This window comes from Chiloscyllium punctatum, unplaced genomic scaffold (genome assembly GCF_047496795.1).
Source record: "Chiloscyllium punctatum isolate Juve2018m unplaced genomic scaffold, sChiPun1.3 scaffold_151, whole genome shotgun sequence".
Lineage (NCBI taxonomy): Eukaryota > Metazoa > Chordata > Chondrichthyes > Orectolobiformes > Hemiscylliidae > Chiloscyllium > Chiloscyllium punctatum.
Window position 1 is genome coordinate 130,485 of NW_027309885.1, and position 22,778 is coordinate 153,262.

The window sequence follows — 22,778 nt, forward strand, 5'->3', positions numbered from 1 at the left end:
TCAAAGACCCATCGAACCCTGGATCTCCTACAATCTCTTCCATCATGGAGACAATTCAGAATCTTGAACACACAAACCAGCAGCTCATGAACAGCATCTTCCCAGCCCATTATTAAACTGAGGAATGGACTCTCTAACTTCAAATAATGCTGATCTTGATCACATTGATGTTGCCTATAGCATACCCTTTCTGGTGTAGCCTGTATGCCTCAGTCTAAGTTTTTCCTTTACCCTATGACCTGTATGTCCTTGCTTATTGTAGGAGGGAGATTCCCCAGCTAGGGACAAAGACTCTGGAGGCAGAGAGGACACAGGCACGGAATGGACTTTAATTCAAGCTAAACCTGGCTAATGCTGGGAGAATCCCAAAAGGATCTTCCTCGAATCTGGCTTTGACATGAGAAGACAATTGTTTCCTTAATCTTTAGCTCAGATCAGACGGCAAATCAATGACACAATTCGATTTTGCAGTAATAAGACAGTATTTCTATACGTTCTGTGTTGCAATGATCATACACAACCTTGTCAGTGTACCATCCACTCCCCTTCTGCAGAACCAATCTTGTAAAACAACTGATCATTGATGGACACGCCTATGGACAGCCCGAGCTTCTTATTTGTTTCAGATGTTTAACGATTTTTGTTATCTCTAGGCCTTGGGATCTTTCATGCATTCCAAAGTTCGGGCTCTGCTCTTTTCAGTCATATCCCTCATTGTTTATCTTGCAGGATTGCATGAATTCTATTCTCCAATGGGCAGGCTATCTCTTATCAAATTCCGTATCACATTTTACAGTAAAAAGCTGATTCTGATACAAAATACGTAATATTATTATTTCCACGGTTAACCTTTTTCTTCACGAATTCGACAAGACAAGCCAGGCATCTCTTTAAGGTTTTATTATTATGTTGAAATCTGTGTCCATGATTATTTACCAAATATTTAACTAGAACTTATTACTATTGTAAACAGTTTCAAAGGCACAACAGGCTTCTGAAAGATAACTTGAGATGCTATTTTTGTGGATGAAAATAATCCTTACTGAGATCAGAATAAGTTACTTTTTGTGGTGATTCTTCAAAGTTTTTGTGCTACAATTTCATTTTTTCATCTGTGTTCTGTTACAAATCATCACTTTTTTTAAAAAAAACCTTCTTTACCACTATATTGGCATGTTTCAGAATCTTGCGAATCAGATTATCCTTTCTTTTGCTTTGGAATAATTCCCTGTTCAAAGGCCCTTTTTTCACTGATGCTGAAGCAATCTAATTTAATTTCTGTCTATTTTGTGGCTCTTCCGAAACAGACAGCTGAAGTAGACTTTTAATTTTCGGCCACTCCATGTCTCTAAAAAAAGGCAGCTCCAACTCTCACTATGATCTGCCAGAACTGTGTATAAACAAAGTGTTTCACTCTACTTAGATACATGCGACAATGGATCCTATCAAATCAAATAAAACCAAATCGTATGATCGAGATAGAGAAATTGTCACAAGGTCAATACACCCCGATGAAACCTCTGCAGCCTGCCACATCCGGCCAAAAATCGTGATAGTCGATTAAACAACTAACTGTTAGAGAGGGCTCCACAATTATCCCCATTCTATCAATGGATCAGCTCTGCACATCAGTGTAAAAAACAAGGAAATAGTATCTGTACCGTCCTCAGCCAGGGGTGTTGAGTCAATGATTCAATTCACCGTCATCATGATGCCCACAGGATCACAGATCAGTCTTCAACCAATTCAATTCGCTGCACGTGCCATGAAGAAAAAGCTGAACACAGTAGAAAGGCAAATGCAATGAGTCCTGACCCCATTCCTGCAATAGGACTGAAGACTTGTGCTGTACAACAAGCCGTGCCCCTGGGGAAGCGGTTTCCTTCCAGCTACAACTCTGACATCTCCCGAGCAATGTGGAAAATTACTCAGTGTCGGGGAATAATTACAATCGGACCAATTACAACCCTCTCAGTCTCATCATGATAGTCAAATTGGGAGTTCGTTTTGATAGAGCTGTCAAGCAGCACAGACATAAACTTGCTCAGTGTGGTTTCCGATCGGTCCCCATGTGGAGATGGTGCTGTTTTGGAAAAGTCACTAGATGAATAATCCAGACCAGGCTAATGCTCTGGCAGCTGGTGGAAATTAAAAACAATTAATAAAATATCGAGATCTCAAATCTGGTGTCAGTAACAATGGCCTTGAAGTCAATGTCGATTACAAACACCAATTTCCTTCCCCAATGTACTTTAAGGAAGTGAATCTCCCGTGCTTTCCTGATCTGGCCGAAAAGCGACTCCAAACACATAGACATGTGAAGATGCACTCTTCAATGGTCTCTGAAAAGGCCAAGTAAGACACTCTGTCGTATCAAACTGCTCTGAAGTCTAAAAGGATAAAACCTGACAGAACACCCAGCCCCCAACCACGGTATGGAAAAGGGAACGGGAAACACAGTCCTGTTAAGCCAGCAGAGACGTCCTTCCTAACATCTGTGAACTTGTGACAACATTTACAGAGCTTTCCCACAAACTGCACAGAAACATCGGGAATGTAATAGGCCATTGAGCCTGCCCCATTCTAGTTAATGTCTGAACATCTCCTCAATGCACTTTCCCCACACACTTTACACACCCATTAATGTGATTAACCTTGTGAAGCTATAAAATAGGAACTACAGTCGTCCCCTTGGTCTGTCGAATTTGCTATCCAATTCAATATAATGATGGTTGACCCTTTATTTCTACACCATACTCCTGCTCTCTCCCCCATCCTTTGGTGTCTAGACATCCTTATTAGTCTTTAGTGCCTTGTCTTCCACAGCCTTATGTGAGAGAGAATTCCCGGGTTCACCAGTCTCTGAGTGCAGACATTTATTCGTATCTAAATGCAATGTGACCCATCTGTATTTAATACTGTGGCCTCTTGTTTTAGACTTCCCAGCCAGGGGAATTATCATCACTGCTTCCAATCTAACTCACCCTGTCAGTGTTTTATATATCTCACTGAGATCTCCACTCATTTTCCTAAACCCCATGGGATACAGGCTCAGTTGCCCCAAACTCTGCTCCACAAAAAGTCTGTCATCCCAGAGATCAGTCTGGCCATCCTTCGCTGCACTCCCTCAATGTCAGGTTTGTCCTTTATTAGGTACGGAGACCAAAACTGCACACAACACTGCACAATGTTCGAGTTGAGGTCTCACCAAGGGCCTGTACAGCTGCACTGAGACACCCTTACCCCTGGACTCCAGTCCTTCTGAAATGATGGTCAACAACAATTTATCTTCCTGACTGCTTTCTGCTCCTGCAATATTGCTTTCAGTGACTGGTGTACAGTGAGATCCCAGATCCTTTTCAATGTTACAGCTCCTAACTTGGTGGGTCTGTGTACACTGGTCTGTGTGCCAATGTATTTCCTGTATTGGCTTCTTTCTTCAGAACTCACTGCCCTGCATGGAACTCAGATGTCTGTCTAAACAATAACAGAAGAAAAGTAAAGTACAGTTCCCTTCATAGATCGACATTTCTCAACCACTCCCTTTTCCAATGGTTGGCTGGAACTTTAGTGTTTCACAACAAAGTAGACAACATCACATCTATCCACACTGCTCTTCATCTGCCACATGTTTACTCATTCACTCCGTTTGTTTCAATCTCCTTTAAGTTTTATTGACATCCTCCTCACTTTCAAAATCCTAGTTCCGTCAGCAGACTTGGAAACTTTGCATTTGATTCCCTCAATGAGATGTTTGAGATGTATTCTGAATATCTGGTGCCCCATCACCAATCATTGCGATGCCTCATGAGCCTTCCAAACTGAAAACCATCCATTTATTCCTACTCATTCTTTCCTGTCAACACTCCCATTTTAACACCATGTTCATATATTACCCCCTATCCCATGTGCTTTTACTTTGCACACTAGGCTTGGGACTCTATTAAAATCCTTGCTGAAAATCCAAGTTCAGTGCCTCTATTGTATTTTCTGTAATTCTGTAATTAATCTACCAGTGAGTTTCTCAAATGCTTCCCATTTCATCAATCTGTGTTGTTTTTTTTTTCTATGCCCATTATTTTCAGTTCCAATAATTTCTCCAAATTAGTTTATTTACTAGTTTCATTCCACATTATTTTCTCATCAGACTCAGGTTTTCTCCTATTGCTGGGAAGGCTTTGTTTATGTATTTTTCTGTGAAGGCAGAAGTGAAGTAGCTGTGTCATGTTTCTCTGTTCTCCATTCTCCATTCCCTGGTTTCACTCTGTAAAGAAGCTAAAACTTTGACTAAAAAGAACAGCTGTTGTCTATTCACCCTGTCCATGCCCCTTGTAATCTTATATCTGAATTACATTCCAAGTCAACTTCCTCTGCTCCAAAATAAGTAACTCGCGCTTACCCAGCCTCTCTCCACAGCTCATATGGTCCATCACAGGGAGCATCCTGGTGAATCTCTTCTGCACCTCATCCAGTACAATCACATCCTTCCTGTAACGCGGCTCCTAGAACTGCACACAATATTTCATTTGGCCTTACCAAAGTGCTATGTAGAACTCGGATAATCTTTGGGTCAATGAATATAGGCTTTATCTACAGTCATGCTGAACTCATCAATTATCATATCCAGTCACATTCAGGGATGTGTGGAGAAGCACGCTCTGAGCTTCCTAGTGTGATGCTGTTCTTTGAGTCCTCCCCTGTCTGGTTCCTTCTTCCAAAGTGCATCACCTTATATTTATCAGGGTTACATTCCATTTGCCATTGTTCTGTCCATCTGACCATTCTCTCTGTATCTTCCTGTAATATAAGACCTCCCTCCTCACTGCCAACCACACAGCCAATCTTTGTGTCCAACACAAACTTACTTATCACACTCCCCCTACCCACTTCACATTCACATCACTTATGAATGCCACAAATAATACGGAACACAGCACTGATGTCTACCGGGTACACCAGGGAAATTGGGCTCCAGTCACACAAACAGCCTTCTACCATGAAGTTGAGTTTGGATACAACTTGCCAAGTCACTAATAGGGCCTACATGTTCCCTGGTTGTTCTGTTCCACTTGATATACGTGAAGAATATCTGGGGATTCTCCTTAATCTTGCCCTGCCAGTAGGCTTCCATGCCCCTGTGTTAGTCAGTCCCCTCCGAGGGAAGAATTTCCGCCTTATTATGGTCTTAAATGGCATATCCCTTATCCTGTCATTATTTGCCTTAAATATAGAGTAGACAGCTAGAGAAACATCCTGTTTATTTCCACCTCATCACATGAATCATAGATTTTTGAAATTTCACTGTGATCACCTCTCATGCTTTGAAACTGGAGAGGTCGCAGGACAAATCTCCCCATCAGAAAATCTTGTCATCTCAGGAATTGATCTGGAGAATGTCCATTGCACGTCCTCTGTGATCAGTGTAATCTTTCTTAGATTAGGTCACCGACACTGCACTCAATACCTCAGGTACACTCTCACCAACACTCTATGCAACTGATTCATGATGTCTTTACCTCTATATTCCAATCCCTTTAAACAAACTCCAACCTAACTTTAACTTTCCAATTACATGTATTGCTCCAAATACCATTCACACTAATTGCATTTACAAACTCACTCTGTGAGTTATCGAGGCATAGAGATGTACAGCATGGAAACAGACCTTTCAGTCCAACCCGTCCATGTCGAGCAGATATCCCAACCCAATCTATTCCCACCTGCCCACATCCGACCCATATCCCTCCAAACCCTTCCTATTCATATAACCATCCAAATGTCTTTTAAATGCTGCAATTGTACCAGCCTCCACCACATCCTCTGGCAGCTCATTCCATACACGTACCACCGTATGTGTGAAAAAGTTGCCCCTTAGGTCTCTTTCACGTTTTGATTTTTTAAAGTGTGGAAACAAGTCCACAACGACCCACCAAAGCGCAAACCACCCAGATCCTTCCCCCTACACCCAACAGCACAGGCAATTTAGCATAGCCAATTCACCTAGCCTGCACAAGTTTGGATTGTGGGAGGAAACCCACGCAGACATAGGGAGAATGTGCAAAGTCCACACAGCCTGAGGCAGGAATTGAACCTGAGTCTCATGGCATTGGGAGGTAGCATTGCTAACCACTGTACCACCCAACATCCTTCACTTCTCAGCCTAAACCTATGCCCTTTAGTTCTGGACTCCCTGACGCCAGGGAAAAGACTTTCTCTATTTATCCTCTCCATGCCCTTCACAATTTTGTACATCTCTAGAAGGTCACCCCTCAGCCTCCAACGCTCAAGGGTAAACAGCCCCAGCCTGTACAGCCTCTCCTTATACCTCAAATTCTCCAACTCTGTCAATATCCTTGTAAATCTTTCCTGAACCCTTTCAATTTTCACAACATATTTCCGATAGGAAGGAGACCAGAATTCCAGCAATATTCCAACAGTGGGCTAACCAGTGTCCCGTACAGCCTTTCTTTTCACCCCAACAGGAATATACTTGCTTTGGATTCTTGTTATCTCATTTTTGAAGGCTTCCCATTTTCCAGCCGTCCATTTACCTGTGAACATCTGCCCCCAATCAGGTTTTGAAAGTTCTTGCCAAATACTGTCAAAATTGGTCTTTCTCCAATTTATAACTTCAACTTTAAGATCTGGTCTATCCATTTCCATAATTATTTAAGATCTCATGGTGTTATGGTAGCTGGCCCCAAAGTGCACCTCCACTGACACCTCAGTCACCTGCCCTGCCTTATTTCCCCAGAGTGGGTCAAGTTTTGTACCTTCTCTAGTAGGTTAATCCACATACTGAATCAGAAAATTTTCTTCTACACACTGAATAACTTCCTCTCCATCTAGACTCTTAACGCTACGGCAGTCCCAGTCTATGTTTGGAAAGTTAAAATCTCCTCCCATAATCACCCTACTTTCTTACAGATAGTTGAGATCTTCTCACAAGTTTGTTTCTCAATTTCCCTCTGACTATTAGGGAGTCTATAATACAATCCCAATAAGGCGATCATCCCGTTCTTATTTCTCAGGTCTACCCAAATAACTTCCCTCGATGTATTTCCAGGAATATCCTCCCTTAGTACCCCTGTAATGCTATCCCTAATCAAAAACTCCATTCCCCCTCCTGTCCTGCCTTCCTTTCTATCTTTCCTGTAGAATTTGTAACCTGGAACATTATCTGCCGGTCCTGCCGATCCCTGAGCCATGTTTCTGTAACTGCTATGATATCCCAGTCCCATATTCCTAACCATGCCCTGAGTTCATCTGCCTTCCCTATTCGGCCCCTTTGCATTGAAATAAATGGAGTTTACTTTATTAGTCCTACCTTGTCCCTGCCCGTCCTGACTCTTTGACTCGTTTCTGTTCTCAGTTTACCAATCTCAGATTGATCTATTTCCTCACTATCTCCCGGCCCCCAGCTCCCCACCCCCTCCCCCCCCCCCCCCCGCCCAAACTAGTTTAAAACCTCCCGAGCAGCTGTGGCAAATCTTCCTGCCAGTATATTCGCCCCCTTCCAATTTAGGTGCAATCCGTCCTTCTGGTACAGGTTCCTTCTACCTCAAAAGAGATTCCAGTGATCCAAAAATGTGAATACTTCTCCCATACACCAGCTCCTAAGCCATGTATTCATCTGCTCTATCCCTCTATTCCTGTCCTCACTAGCTCATAGCGCCGGGAGTAATACAGATATTATTACTCTCAAGATCCTCTTTTTTTAAATTTCTGCCTATCACCCTGCAATCTCCGTCCATAATCTCAAATGTTTTCCCTTCTTATGTCGTTGGTTACAATTTGGACAATGACCTCTTGCTGGCCCCTCTCCCCATGAGAACATTCTGCACACTTTCTGAGATATCCTTGATCCTGGCACCAGGGAAGCAACACACTAATCTGCTTATTTCTCTGCTGTCCACAGAACCGTCTGTCTGTACCTCAGACTAGCGAGTCCCCTAACACAACTGACCTCATGGAATCCGACGTATCCCTTGTTGCATTAGTGCCAGTCTCCATACCACAAACCTGCCTGTTTGTGCTACGTTCCGTGTGAATCCATCACCCACTACATTTTCCAAAACAGCATATTTGCTTAAAATGGGGACAGCCCCAGAAGACTCCTGCACTAGCTACTTAACTCTCTTGCCTTTTTTGGAGTTAACCCATCTATGTAACTCTGAGACTGTCCCCCTTCCTATAACTGCCATCCATCACATACTGTTGCTGTTACCAATTCTGTATTGTCTTAAACTGTCTCTCCAACCAATCCATTCGATCTGATAGGATTCACAAGCAGAAGCATTTATTGCAGATATAATCTACAGTAACCTTTAAATCCGATAAATGCACTCCGATATCCAGCGATACATGAATTCAAACAGCAAAGGCAGTAACTCTGCAGGTACGCTGTCCTGTCAGTTTCTTCCCCTCACCATGTGCTTCCTTTATCCGTTCTTTTCCCTGTTAAAACTTGCATAAAGGCTTCTGATAATTCAAATACACCATATCCCCTATACCACTACACCCCTCCTACACCCTTACAATTCTGCCATTTATATTCACACCAACAAATTCAATCCAACACGCTCGTTGGCATAGAGACCACTGTCACACAGTTACTGTACTGCCCTTGCCATAAGTACATTCAGCGTCCTGACTGTAACCATATTGACATTCCCATCACTGTTTGGTGCCTACAAAAGAATTCCTGCTAATGGTTGCTGCTGCTTGGTTATTCTCAGCTCCACTTTTGATATTCAGATCTACATGACTGTCTCATTAATGCATTAACCTCATACTTCCTTCACAACTTTTTGGCTTTTTGCCTAGTCTGCATATTGGGATTAGATTTGGTTGGAATATCTGCTCAGCATGGATGGGTTGGACCGAAGGGTCGGTTTCCATGCTGCACATCTCTCTGACTCTATAACTCGATCCCAACAACCCTTCGTATTCACTTCCCAGCAATGGTCATTCTGCAGCTACACCTCCGTAATGACAGTTCCATCATATCTGTTCACTGTCATTCCATCTGCCTTATGGCGAATAAAGGGAGTCATTCCTCAGTAGTGGGGGGTTGAACAGATGGGTAGAGGTTACAGAGATAGGGAGGCTAAGAAGTAAACACAGTGACATCTGGTCAAGAATGTCAGAGGGACAAAGGTGTGTGGGGATTGGAGGAATTTACAGAGAGAGAGGGAGCTGGATTAGATTCTGGAGATAGGGATAGGGATGGAGTTAGGAAGAGGCAGGCAGACTGAGAGGCACAGACAGGGGGCTGTTTCATCTAGGAGATTATTGTGTATACTAACAGAGATATGGAAGGTTGTTGTGATTGAAGACATTTACAGATATAAGAAGGCTTCTAGGCTCTGGAGTCGACATAGATAGGAACGCAATGGAGAAGTCCAGGTTACTGGGTTGGAGACAATTACACAAATGGGGAGGGTTGCGCAAAGTGAAAGAGGTTCCTGAAGTCGGGAGGGGTATGGTGGTCGGGAATGAGGGTGAAATTTAACAAGGTAAAGATCAAAGAATTGGAGAAGGATAAGGAGATTACAAATTTTTCACAGCTAAGGAAGGGTTGTAGGAGCTGGAGAAGATTACATAGGTAGGGACTGATGGAGAGGTTAAAGACAAATACATTGACATGGAGGGTGATAGTGATGGGAGAAGCTTACAGGGATAGACAGGGCTGTCAGGGTTTACAGGGATGAAGGAATTTAGTATCTACTGGAGAAGGTTAGGGATTAGGGTGTTAGGGACTGGAGAACCTGACAGAGACAGAGACAGAGACAGAGAAACAGAAAATGATGTGGACTAGAGGAGACTCCAGACAGAGGAAGGATTATTGGGGCTGGAGGATATTACAGAGATCACGAACACAGCATGGGCCAGGATTGATGCCTGCGATCCCCTGTGCTGTCGCATTGAGGACCAGTACAGCAGAGGTGAAAGCAGGACCCTCACAAGATGGTGAGAATGAAGTCTAGAATGTTGCTGTTCCTTGCCCAGCTCTATATCTCTGTCCTGTCTTCCTGGTCTACCTCACCCTGAACTGTTTATTGTGAGTGATCTTACCAGCTGCAGGAATTACTGAAGGCTCCAGATCTCCCTCTCCATTTCTCTTGGCTGACCAACCAGTTTCCATGAGGTGATGGATGAGAAAGGAGTTAGGAACATCCTGATGAGCTGCATGAGACAGAAATAGACAGAATGGGAAATTAGACTGATGCAATGAGGATAACACATGCAGAGTGGCACTGAGTCCAGCAGAGATCTCGATAATTCCAGTCTCCATTCCTTGCCTGTGCTGCTGCATCTCTCTGGAATGGAAAATTCTGTTGACTCATGATCTCAGACCATCTGTAAGAGGGAGAAATGCTGACAGAGGCAGTAAATAGACCCACACAGCGAGGGATACCACATGGAGAGATACTGAGTGATATGACATTATTAAACACTGCATCAACAGGGAATTGTTTGAATTTGTAACAAAGACACTGGAATAATTGTGAGGGGATTCAACCTTCCTATCTCATCATCTCTTTGGCAGTGGCTCACAGATGAGGCTGACTCTCTCCCACTCTCAGTGGGGGTGGGGGAGTCCGGAGTTGTCTGTACAGACCGATGTGGCCTTCCACAGACTCTGTTACACTTGGGGCAGAAGGTGAACATGGAAAGGGGGTGGGTGGGGCGTTGATATGACAGCGCGCTCCTTGTGCTGTTTTCTCCTCGATTCCCGTTTTCCCCACAGTAAGTCTCGAGGTGTTCGACACCTTCCCAATGCTCCTTCCCACTTCAGACGGTCTTGGCCGATTTGATTAAGAGATGAAAAAAAAAACCGATCAATTCTGAAGTAACCAACATTTAGAAATGTGGAGGAGTGCAGTAGGAAGAGGAAATATTGTCAGTGTTTAATCAGAGTAGCGGAACAGGGAGGATTGAAGGTGCTGGAGGTGGTGAGAGTATTACAGAGAGGGGTAAAGGCCTGAACAACGGTACAAAGCCAGTACGGATTGCTGCAGCCAGAGCTGTTTGCAAAGGTAGGGATAGACATATGTATATTTCATTGATTCATTCAAGGCCGAAGGATGTCACCGGATGGACCAGCATCCATTGCCCTCCTGCTAATTGCCCAGAGGCAACTCAGAGCCAGCCATATTGCTGTGGAACTGGAGTCACATGTGAGCCAGACCAGGTAAGAATGTCATATATCCCTCCCTAAAGGACATACGTGAACAAGTTGATTTTTTCCAGATAATCAACAATGCTTATACAGAGGCCTCACTAATGTCCTGTACAGATACACCATGACATCCCAACTCCTACTCTCAATGCTCTGCCCAATGAAGGGTTACCATCCCAAACGCCTGCTTCACCAGACTGTCTACCCGTGACGCTACTTCCAAAAAACTGTGTACCTGCATCCCTGGGTCAATGAAATGATTCACAACAATATCCAAGGCCCAAGCATTAATTGTACAAGTCCAGCTTGGTCTGCTTTACCACAATACAACATCTTGCATTTCTCCACCTGTTATTCCTAACCTCAGTGGTCCAGCAGTACTGTTGATTCCATTGTACTCTTCGATAACCCTCTTCACTGTCCACTTTATTACCAATTTCAGTCTCACTCACAAACTTGCTAACCATGGCTCCTGTATTATCATCTAATCTGTTTATATAAATGATGCACAACAGTGACCCAGCACCGAACCCCATGGCACACCGTTGGTCACAGGCCTGCAGTTTGAGCAGAAACCCTCTATGAACACGCTCTGTCTCCTACAGTCAATCCTGTCGTGTATCCAGTTGGTGAGCGCTCCCTGGTTATGTCTGATCTAAACTTACTAACCAGTCTGCCATGTAGAACCTTGTCAAAGGCCTTGCTAAAGTTCATGTGGACATCGTGTACTGCTCTGCTTTGACCTCTCACTTGTCTACCTCCACACTCACATTTGAGGCATGATTTCCCATGCACAAAGCCATGCTGACGATCGTTAATCTGTCCTTACCTTTCCAAATGCACGATGATCGTTTCTCTCAGAATCTCCTCCAACAACTTACCACCTCTGCATCAGTCTCACTGGTCCGTAGTAGCTGTCGATAATACAAATATCTCTGGGAGGGGCCCTGCAATTTCCTCCCTCGCTTCTCACAAGGCGCTGGGGTATATCTGATCATGTCCAAAGGTTTTATCTAACTTTTCCATTTTAAGACATCCAGCACCTCCTGTTCTCCAATGTGAACTCTTTTCAAGACATCCCTATGTATTTTCCCAAGTTCCCGAGCTTCCATGTCTTTCACCACAGTAAAGCCTAACACAAAATATTTGTTCAATATCTCCATCATCAGCAGTGATTCCACACAGACAGCCTCATTGACCTTTCAGCGGCCCTATTCTCTCACGAGCTAATTTTTAGCCCTTGTTGAAACTTTTCAAAATGCTTCTGAAATTTCAAATATCCCTCTACTGCAACTATCCTCCCCCACCCTTATCTATTCTGCCATTTATGGTCACACCAAAATATAGAATGCAACAGATTTAAAAATATTCCCCTTTTATAAAATCATACATCTCACATTGTTTCTAAGTATCTAGTTCTCATTTATTGTCATATTCTTTATAGCACTTTCCAGCACGTTCCCGACTTACTGTCAGGCTAACACCGTTTGGTTTCAGACTGACTGCACAAAGGATTTTGGGAATCCTTGTGATTCAATCTGAAACAGGTAGCTTACAGGACCAGCAAGTAATTGAGAAGGCAAAGGGAATGGAGTCTAAATATAGGGAGGTCTTGCTAAAACAATGCAAGGTACAAGTCAGACCACACCTAGATTATAATGAATAGTATGTGTGCCCTCAGGAAAGACATTCTTGTGTTGGAGGCAGTCCAGGGAAGGTTCGCTTGGCTGATCCTGGAGATGGCGGGATTTTCCAATGTGAAGAGTTGGAGTAGATTGCCCTTGAACCTATTGGGGTTTTGAAGAATGTGAGAGAAATTGAATGAAATATCCAGGATTCGGAGGGGCTTTGACAGGTTAGATGTCGTTAAGTTAGAAAATGGAACAGTACAGCAGAGTAATAGGCCCTTCGGCCCACCATGGCTGTGCTGACCATGATGCTATTCTCAACTAATCCCATCTGTCTGCACATGGGCGATATCCCTCTATTCTCTGTTTGTTCATGTTTCTGTCTAAATGCCCTTCAAATGTTTGCTCTTGTTGCCACCTCTCCCACCTCCTGTTTGTTTTTTTGCTGGTCCTGCCTAAATCCCTACAACCCCTCAATAATCACATTGCTCGGTAAAGACAATTGGCCTCATTCATCTCACTTAAAACTTCTCACTCTCACCTTAAACCGATGCGCCCTAGTATTTGATATTTCGACATTGGAAGGAGGATTCCAACTATCCACACTATTCACGCCTCTCCTCATGCTCTATACCTGTACAAGGTCACCCCTCAGTCTCGAATATTCTCGCAAAACAATCCAACTGCGTCCAACCTCCTTAAGCACAGTCTCATCCAGGCAATATTCTGCCAACCCTCTGTTGGAACCTCCCCAAAACCTCCACATCCTTCCTGTGGTGTGTCGATGAGAATGACACGCAACTTTCCAAACATGGTCGAATGAAGTTTCATTCAGTCACAACATGACATGCAAACGTCTGTACTCAATACTGTGCCCAATAAAGGTAAGCATACCATACTCCCCCTTGACCACCACATCCTGTTGTGTTGTTATTTTTAGGGAGCTATGGATTTGCTTCCAGTGTCTCTCTGTTTATCAATGTTTCCAACTAGTCAATTAGTGTACTTCTCTCTTCCATTTGACTTCATAAATGCTTGTAATTTTTATTAATGACTGTTTGTAATTTTTATTAATGACTTAGATGAGGGAGTCGAAGGGTGGGTCAGTAAATTTGCAGATGATACGAAGATAGGTGGAGTTGTGGACAGTGAGGAGGGCTGTTGTCGGCTGCAGAGGGACTTAGATATGATGCAGAGCTGGGCTGAGGAGTGGCAGATGGAGTTCAACCCTGCCAAGTGTGAGGTTGTCCATTTTGGAAGAACAAATAAGAATGCGGAATACAGGGTTAATGGTAGGGTTCTTAGTCAGGTGGAGGAACAGAGGGATCTTGGGGTCTATGTACATAGATCTTTGAAGGTTGCCACTCAGGTGGATAGAGTTTGTAAGAAGGCCTATGGAGTATTATCGTTCATTAGCAGAGGGATTGAATTCAAGAGTCGTGAAGTGATGTTGCAGCTGTACAGGACTTTGGTTAGGCCACAGTTGGAGTACTGTGTGCAGTTCTGGTCGCCTCACTTTAGGAAAGATGTGGAAGCTTTGGAGAGGGTGCAGAGAAGATTTACCAGGATGTTGCCTGGAATGGAGAGTAGGTCGTATGAGGATAGGTTGAGAGTTCTCGGCCTTTTCTCGTTGGAACGGCGAAGGATGAGGGGTGACTTGATAAGATGATCAGAGGAATAGATAGAGTAGACAGTCAGAAACTTTTTCCCTGGGTACAACAGAGTGTTACAAGGGGACATAAATTTAAGGTGAAGGGTGGAAGGTAGAGGAGAGATGTCAGGGGTGGGTTCTTTACCCAGAGAGTGGTGGGGGCATGGAATGCGCTGCCCGTGGGAGTGGTAGAGTCAGAATCATTGGCGACCTTTAAGCAGCATTTGGATAGGTACATGGATGGGTTTTTAAATCTAGGTTAGAAGTTCGGCACAACATCGTGGGCCGAAGGGCCTGTTCTGTGCTGTATTGTTCTATGTTCTATGTTCTATGCATCACTTCACACCTGTCCCGATGAAATTCAATTTGCCCCATCTCTGCCCAATGTTACAGCTGATCTACATACTGCTGCAACCTTGAACACTCTTCCTCACTATCCACAATTCCCCTAACTATCCCTAATCATTACATGCCTTTCCAAATGTCGACTGCAAAATTACCACTCAAACTGCTGACCTTTTCATCTGAATCACAGATATAAATTACACACAGACATCACAGCACTGATCCTTGTGAAACAGACGTCCAGTCAGAAATTGACCACTGCACATGCCTCTGTCTACTATCACCAAGAAAATATTGCATCCGACTTAACAACATGCATGGATTGTGATTTGATCTCCCAGATCTCCCTTGCTATTTAGAAGCTGTCCATTCAAAATGACTCTATATTTTGATTCCCAGATTAAATTGGCTGTCTCACTAATGCACTGACTGCGGCCTTTCTTCACAACAAAACGGGACCTGTTTGGTTTTTTGCTGATCCTGCCTAAATCCCTACAACCCCTCAATAATCACATCCCAGCGATGGTCATGCTGCAGCCACACCTCCACAATAACAGTTCGATCATATCTGTTCCCTTCAGTTAATGCTGTCATTCCATCTGCCTTGTTGCAAATGCATGGTGCGTGTCACCGAGAGAGGGCCTTTGAGGGATGGTTAGAGGTCACAGAGTGGGAGAGATGTTTGGGGGTGTGACAATGTTGCAGCGTTAAACATAGTTACAGTTGCTACAGATTGTTCGCAGGAGAAAACATTTTATTGTTTGGAGGAAGATAGAGAGATAAAGCGTCTTTGATTAGATTCCAGAGATAGGGATGTGTGTAGGGTTGTGGATCGTTACATGGACAATGTTGATCAGGACGTAGACCATTCACAGAATTCCAGGATTTCGTACATTTAACAACATTTGTGGGATCTGGAGAATATCACAGTGATAAGGAGGATGGTATGGACTGGAGAATGTTACAGGGAAAGGGTGGGTAGTATGGACTGGAGAATGTTGCAAGCACATGGAAGATGATATAAGCTGGAGAATGCTGCAGCAATAGAGAGGAGTATATGGACTGGAGGATGTTGCACGGACAGGGATGAAGTTATAGACTGGATACAGTTAGAAGGAGAGATGAATTTATGCACTGGAAGGTATGTCAGAGAGAGTGAGTGGGGTGCATGCTGCAAGGTACGACAGGGATAGGGAAGCTTGTAGAGACTGGAGGAGAGAGTGATAGAGAGTCTTGTGAGAGACCAGATTCATTTATGAGCATAGGATATGCTATAGTGAGCAGAGCCTTTTGCAGATATAAATGAGGATACAATGGCCACAAAGCAGTCACACCTATACATAGGTATATAGGAACTGAAGGAATTGAACAGATTAAACAGGCTAGGAGTGTTGTATGCAGTGGAGGAGATTAAACTGAAAGGAATGGTTTTAGAGACTCAACAATGTTAGGAAATAACGGGAGTTGCAATTGTTAGAGCAGGTTTCAACAATTCGGAGGATATAGACCTGAAAGAGCTTTGACAGATAGCGATGGAACGGTAAAGGGAATTGTAGTGGCTTCCCTTTCATAAGCAATCCATAAGCACTTAAAATAGCCTGGTTGACATGTGCATTATCTCTCGACCATTCATCAGACAGCGCTGCAAATACTTCACTGGATCTGCCTACCAGCTTAGACTGAACTAGCATCACCCAGAAAACCTCGGACCACTCTCCCTGTCTATGAAATCTTTCAAATGAAATACAGAGTTCCTTGACAGTAGAGTCACAGGTAGTTAGGATCGCGAAGAAGGCGCTTGGTATGCATTCCTTTATTGGTCAGAGTATTGGGTACAGGAGTTGGGAGGTCATGTTGCGGCTGTACAAGACAGTGGTTAGGCCAATTTTGGAATGCTGCATGCAACTCTGTTCTACTTCCGATCGGAAGGATGTTGTGAAACTTGAAAGGGTCCAGAAAAGATTTACAACAACGTTGCCAGGGATGAGCTATAGGGAGAGTTTGAACAGGTGATGGTTGTTTTTCCTGGAGAGTTGGAGGCTGAGGGTGACCTCATCGAGGTTTATAAAATCAAGAGGGACATGGATAGGGTAAAGAGACAAAGTCTTTCTCCTGTGGTGTGCGAGTCCAGAATTATAGGGCGAGGTTTAGAGTGAGAGTAGAAAGATATAAAAGATAAAAAGGGGCAACTTTTTCACGCAGATGATAGTACATATATGGAATGAGCTGCCAGAGGAAGTGGTGGAGGCTAGTACAACTGCAACAGTTAAAAGGCATCTGGATGGGTAGTTGAATAGGAAGGGTTTAGAGGGAGATGGGCCGGGTGCTAGCAGGTGGGACTACATTGGGTTGGGATATCTGATCTGCAGGATGGGACCATGAATGGGTTGGGGAACCTGGAGGATGTTATGATTTGAACCACAGGTAATGTTTGATTGGATCTTTCAGCCAGTCTTACAGATGGTAAAATTGCAACATTTAAGAAGCATTTGGATGGATATATGAATAGAAAGGGTTTGGAGGGAGATAGGCCAGGTACTGGCAGGTGGGACTAGATTGGGTTGGAATACCCTGTCGGCATGGCTGGGTTGGAATGAAGGGTCTGTTTCCATGCTGTACATCTCTATGACTGGAAGATTGGCTGAACGGTCCAATCAAAAATTACCTGTGGTTCAAATCATAATATCCTCCAGGTTCCACAAGCCATCCCTTGTCCTATCCTACAGGTTCAATGAATCCCGGAACACCTAACCTTCTTCAAGACCCACGTCCCTTTCAACATTTGTACCATCCTCCAAGTTCTGCAGCCCTTCATACCTTGTAACATGGTCCAGACTCTCCAACTCCTCCTTCCTCTGCAATGTTCCCCAGAAGGGCACTGGAGGATGGTGGGGGTTACAGAGATACGGAGGGACATCAGGACGGGAGGATTTTGCAGACATTAGGAATATATGGACTTGAGGAGGTTTCACAGTTAATGAGTGTTATAGGGACTGGACGAACTTACAAAGATAGGAATAGTTTTAGATTGGAGGATTCTGCAGAAAACCTGTATGTGGTTAAAGGCAGGATTTTTAGCAGCGATCAGGAACAAAGGGATCCTGTGTCCCTCAGGATCCCACCCAAGTTGACAGGCTGTTAAGAAGGTGGATGGTGTGTTGGCTTTCATTAGCAGGGGGATTGAATTTAAGAGATGTGAGATTTTGCTGCAGCTCTACAGAACCCCAGTTAGACCACACTTCGAATATTGTGAACAGTTCTGTTCGCTTCATTATAGGGAGGACGTGGAAGCTTTAAAGACAGTGCAGAGGAGATTTAGCAGGATGCTGCCTGGACTGGAGGGCATGCCCATAGAAGGTAGGTAGTGGAAGCTAGGGCTTTTCTGATCACAGCGAAGGAGGAAGAATGGTGACTTGATAGAGGTGGACAAGGGAATGAGAGGGATAGATAGAGTGGATAACCAGAGACTACTTCCCATGGCGAAATGGCTATCACAAGAGGACATACGTTTAAGGTAATTGGAGGAAGGTTTAGCTTAGATATCAGAGGGATATGGGCCAGGTGCTGGCAGGTAGGACTAGATTGGGTTGGGATATCCTGTCGGCATGGACGGGACTGGTACGTTATTTGCACAGAGTGTGGTGAGTGTGTGGAATGGACTGCCAGCCGTGGTAGTAGATTCAGACACATTGCAGACATCTAAGCAACTCTTGGATAGGCACAACAATGATAGTAATATGTAAGGTATGTAGGTTCGTTTCATCTTCAGAGTAGGATAAAAGGTCAGCACAATATTGTGGGTGGAAGAGCTTGTACTGGAATGTGCTATTCCATGTTCTAAATAGCAAGGGTTAAGATGGCAGCAAGAGGTTTCGGGAAGCGGGAGAGGATGCGATCTGAATGAAGTGACACAAATAGGAGGCGTTGCTAAAGTTGTATGAGGTAACAGAGACAGCAATGGTCTGATCTGCAGCAGATGACCAGACTGCAAGAATTGTGGGGACTGGAGGTGCTTTCACAGGGAGGGAAGAGCATAGAGCCACAGGAGGTTACAGAAATGTGGAGAGCTGTCGGGCCGACAGGAGTTCATGGAGATGGGGAGGTTGGGAGGAATGGAGCAGTTTACAGGAATAAGGATGTTGGTAGGATGGGGTGTTTTACACAGACAGGAATGTTTCAGGTGAATGGAGCCGAGTACAGAGATAAAGTGGGTTGTACAGATTGGAAAAACAAATAGACGTATGGAGGGTAGTCGGGACTGAAGATGTTTATAGACACAGGAAGGCTTAGGGTCTGCAGGTTATTTAGATAAAGAGGGTGTGGAATTAGACAGATTCTCCAAGTGATAAAGACAGCAATTTTGGTTGGAGACACTTTCACAGATTAGGGAGCATTAGTAACCTCCTCCAGTTTGGTCAGAGTGGGAAGGGTTGTAGGGGAGGGTGATGTTTACACATGTAAGAGTTGGAGGAGATTATGAAAATGATTAGATGGATGGAGACACTGGAGGAGCTTACATTGACAGGGTGGGTGCTGGCAATGAAAAGATATCACATAGATAGAGGGTCTTGTAGGAACTGTATTGAAAGAGTCACAGGCATTGGAATGACTTCTGCAGATTGGGAGTATTACAGGGACTGAGAGGATTGTACGGTCTCCACAGATTGATCGTGTCTTTAAGAATATGTAGATATGGAAATCTTAAACCCAATGCATGCAGTCTTCATTTCAAGACCAGAACCTTATTATCCCTCATCAGCCAAGGATCCCTAACCCTGCCAGCTTTTCCCTTTAACCCAATGGGGCATACTGGTCCTGGATTCTTGAGATCACACTTTGAAAAGCCTCCCATTTGCCAGTTGTTCCTTTTCCTTCAACCAGACTCACCCAATCGATTAGAATCATAATGTGGAGGTGCCGGTGTCGGACTGGGGGTGTACTAAGTTAAAAATCACCGACACTCGGTTCCAGTCCAACCGGTTTATTTGAAAGCACTAGCTTTCAGAACACTGCTTCTTCATCAGGTGGTTGGGGAGCACAATCCTAACAGTACAGAATTTATAGCAACAGGATGGCAGTGTCATGGAATATAATATCAAACAAATTTAGTTTAAGCCTTCCACCTGTTACAGTGATCACCAGCCCTTCCAAAGCGAGTTGGATTATAGCTGGGCGTTGTGCAATTTTAAATTCACGGCATTGACGCTGGCCAGATCCTGCAGAATGGCCCCAAACCTGGCCCTGTTCCAGTTTTCCTCTTCAATCTGTGGACCTGCTGATCTTTCTCCATAACTATGTTAAAACAAAGACAGTTGTGGACACTGGACCCAAAGTGCTCTCTGAATGACACTTCAGTCACTTGCCCGACCTCGTTTTCTGAGGGGAGGTCCAGTGCTGCACCTGCCTGAGTAGAGTAGGGCCCTCTGCATATTGATTTAGGAACCTCCCTTGGACACATGTGAAAAATTGCCCTCTGTCCAGGTCTTTTTATACTCTAGGTGGCCCAGTCAATACAGGGAATATTAAAATCTCCAGCCTGCACTCCTCTATTATTCCTATAGTTATCTACAATCTCTCTACACAGCTGCTCCTCTGGTATCTGTTGGGTCTACAAAAATATACAATACAGTCCCAACAAAGTGACCACCCCCTTCTTCTTTCTAACTTCTAACCATGTGGAATTTTAAATGAATATATGTTTCATAAATTGGAAATAACAATCCATAAATACGTATTGATAAAAATCCAAACACTTGACCTTCAGAGAAAGACAACAGTTCACTCTCATGTGGTCTGCACGACATACTCACAGCAAAGTGTTTGCCTCTCAATGACCCTGTGAAATGGGCGAGCCAGCTGCTTAGCTCAAGGGTAGCAAGGGATGGGCAATAAAGGCTAGTCAGCCAGAGACACCCACATCCCATACATGATTTTTAAAAAAAATCCATCCAGATTGGTCCCAGCACAGTTCCAGTGGAACAATGTCCTGGCCAATCACGTTGGTAGATTTACGGACAGGGCTTTAACCTGACAGAGAGGATGCAGGGACAGGCTTCAGGTGAAAGGAGCTTTCCAAATCCAAAGAGAAAAGGTGAAGCATCAGAGCAGCGTGGGAATGTGACTGAAGACAACAGAAAGGAACAGGATGGGACAAAGTTTAACTAAAACTGTAGATCAGCAAATCCATTTGTGACAGGGAATTGTAGGAACGAGTAAATTATGTTTTTTTTCTTAATGGACAAAGTCTCTGCAACAAGGTAGTTGGATTTGTGACACAGAGATAAAAGGGATTTAGACACCAGAGAGATGTGGTTACAGGGCGAACAAAAGGTGGAACATAAATATTCAATGGTTCACAACCTTGTGCAAATTCAGGCAAAATGGACAACGCTAACAATATTGGGTAAGAAAGGCATTACAGAGAAAGCATTTGGCCTCAGATCATGAAGTAAAGTCAGTCTGAATGTTAATTCTGGCTACTACTTGCCAAGGACACAAGCAGCAGAACAGGTTTAGACCACCCACCGAACAGCATTTCATGGCTCATCACTGCAATAAATAGGAATTCATTGGAATGTTTAATACAGGCATGGTGAACATTTAGTGAAACGTCAATATTCGCAAAGTCCGGGACAATCACACTGACAACAGTGATATTGGAAGAGGAGTTCAGAGAATTTTTTTCAGTGTTTCTTAGAATAACACATTGTGCAACTGGCGAGGGACGTAACTGTCTCAGAGAGACTGTTGTGTGATAAAACTTCGTGAATGAGTAATGTCACCTGGAGAGATCCTCTGGGAAATTGTGATAAAGTGCAGTTTAAAGAAATATAAAGTTTTAAAGTGAATCACAGAAAGGACAAGCTACAACTAGAAACAAAAATAGCCAATTACATGAGTTTGAGAGGAGAACTGACCAGGATAAACAGGCTAAATATGTGCCTGTAAATGAACAGTGGAAAACATTTGAAGGAACAATGTAAAATACTCAACAAAAGGACATTCCACTGAAACAGACAAAAACTCAGCAAGAAATCCCCTTTGATCCCTCACTCAGGACAAAATGGATCATTTTAGATTATGAGGCTGAGAAGATCACCACAAAGTACTTTAAATCCTGAAGTGAGAGAGAGTTTTAGAGTAAGTTTTAAAGGGATTTCAATGGGTCTGCTCGCAGGAGGGGGGCAATGGGAAGGGGAATCATTGTCAAGGTTTATTGACACGATACGAACATGGAGAGGTGAAGGTGCTGGAGGTGGTGAGAGTGTTACAGAGAGGGGTCAGGGCCTGAACGGTGTTACAAAGCCAGTACGGATTGCTGCAGCTGAAGGGGTTTGCAGAGGTAGGGAGGGACATATGTATTTTTATTTGTTCATTCATGGGATGTGGGTGTCACTGCCTGGACCAGCATTCTTTGACCCCATGCTAATTACCCAGAGATTGTTGGGGCCCTGGTGGATAAATATAATACTTTGCTGGCCACAGGTGAAGTGCTGAATGACTGGAGGATCACTAATGTGGTTCCTTTGTTCAAAAAGGGCAGCAGGGATAGGCCAGGTAATTACAGAGCAGATAGTCTGACAGCAGGGGGAGGGAAATTATTTTGAACTACTGTGAGGATGAATCAACACTTGCAAAGGTAAGGATCAACTCGGTTTAGTCATCACGGATTTGGCAGAGGAAGATACTGTCTGAGGAATTCAGTTCAGTTTTTTTTTAAATGGTGCTTTAGTATATTGATGAAGGCAGTGCAGATGATGTGGTTTACATGGACTTGAATAAGTCCTTAAACAAGATCCAACATGGAAGGCTGGTCCAAAAGGACTGGGTTCCAAGGCAAGTTGGCAAATTGGATGCAAAATTGGTGGACAGAATACTTTCACCGGGTGTACCACAGAGATCTGTGCAGGAACCATTGAACATTAATAACTCGGATGTGAAAGCAGAAGGTATCATCATTCGGTTTGCA

At 43.8% G+C, this 22,778-nt stretch overlaps 1 long non-coding RNA gene across 2 annotated transcripts; it reads right to left on the minus strand.

Moving 5' to 3' along the window:
- Positions 1-889: 889 nt before the first annotated feature.
- On the minus strand, positions 890-10,190 carry LOC140471676 (uncharacterized). 2 transcript variants are annotated; one of them, XR_011957160.1, is made up of 3 exons: positions 10,078-10,190; positions 4,400-4,508; positions 890-2,138 (listed from the first exon to the last, which is right to left on the minus strand). It is a non-coding gene; the product is annotated as an uncharacterized lncRNA (long non-coding RNA). The 2 variants fall into 2 exon arrangements; XR_011957161.1 differs by lacking the exon at positions 4,400-4,508 and having other exon boundaries at positions 10,078-10,183.
- Positions 10,191-22,778: the final 12,588 nt, after the last annotated feature.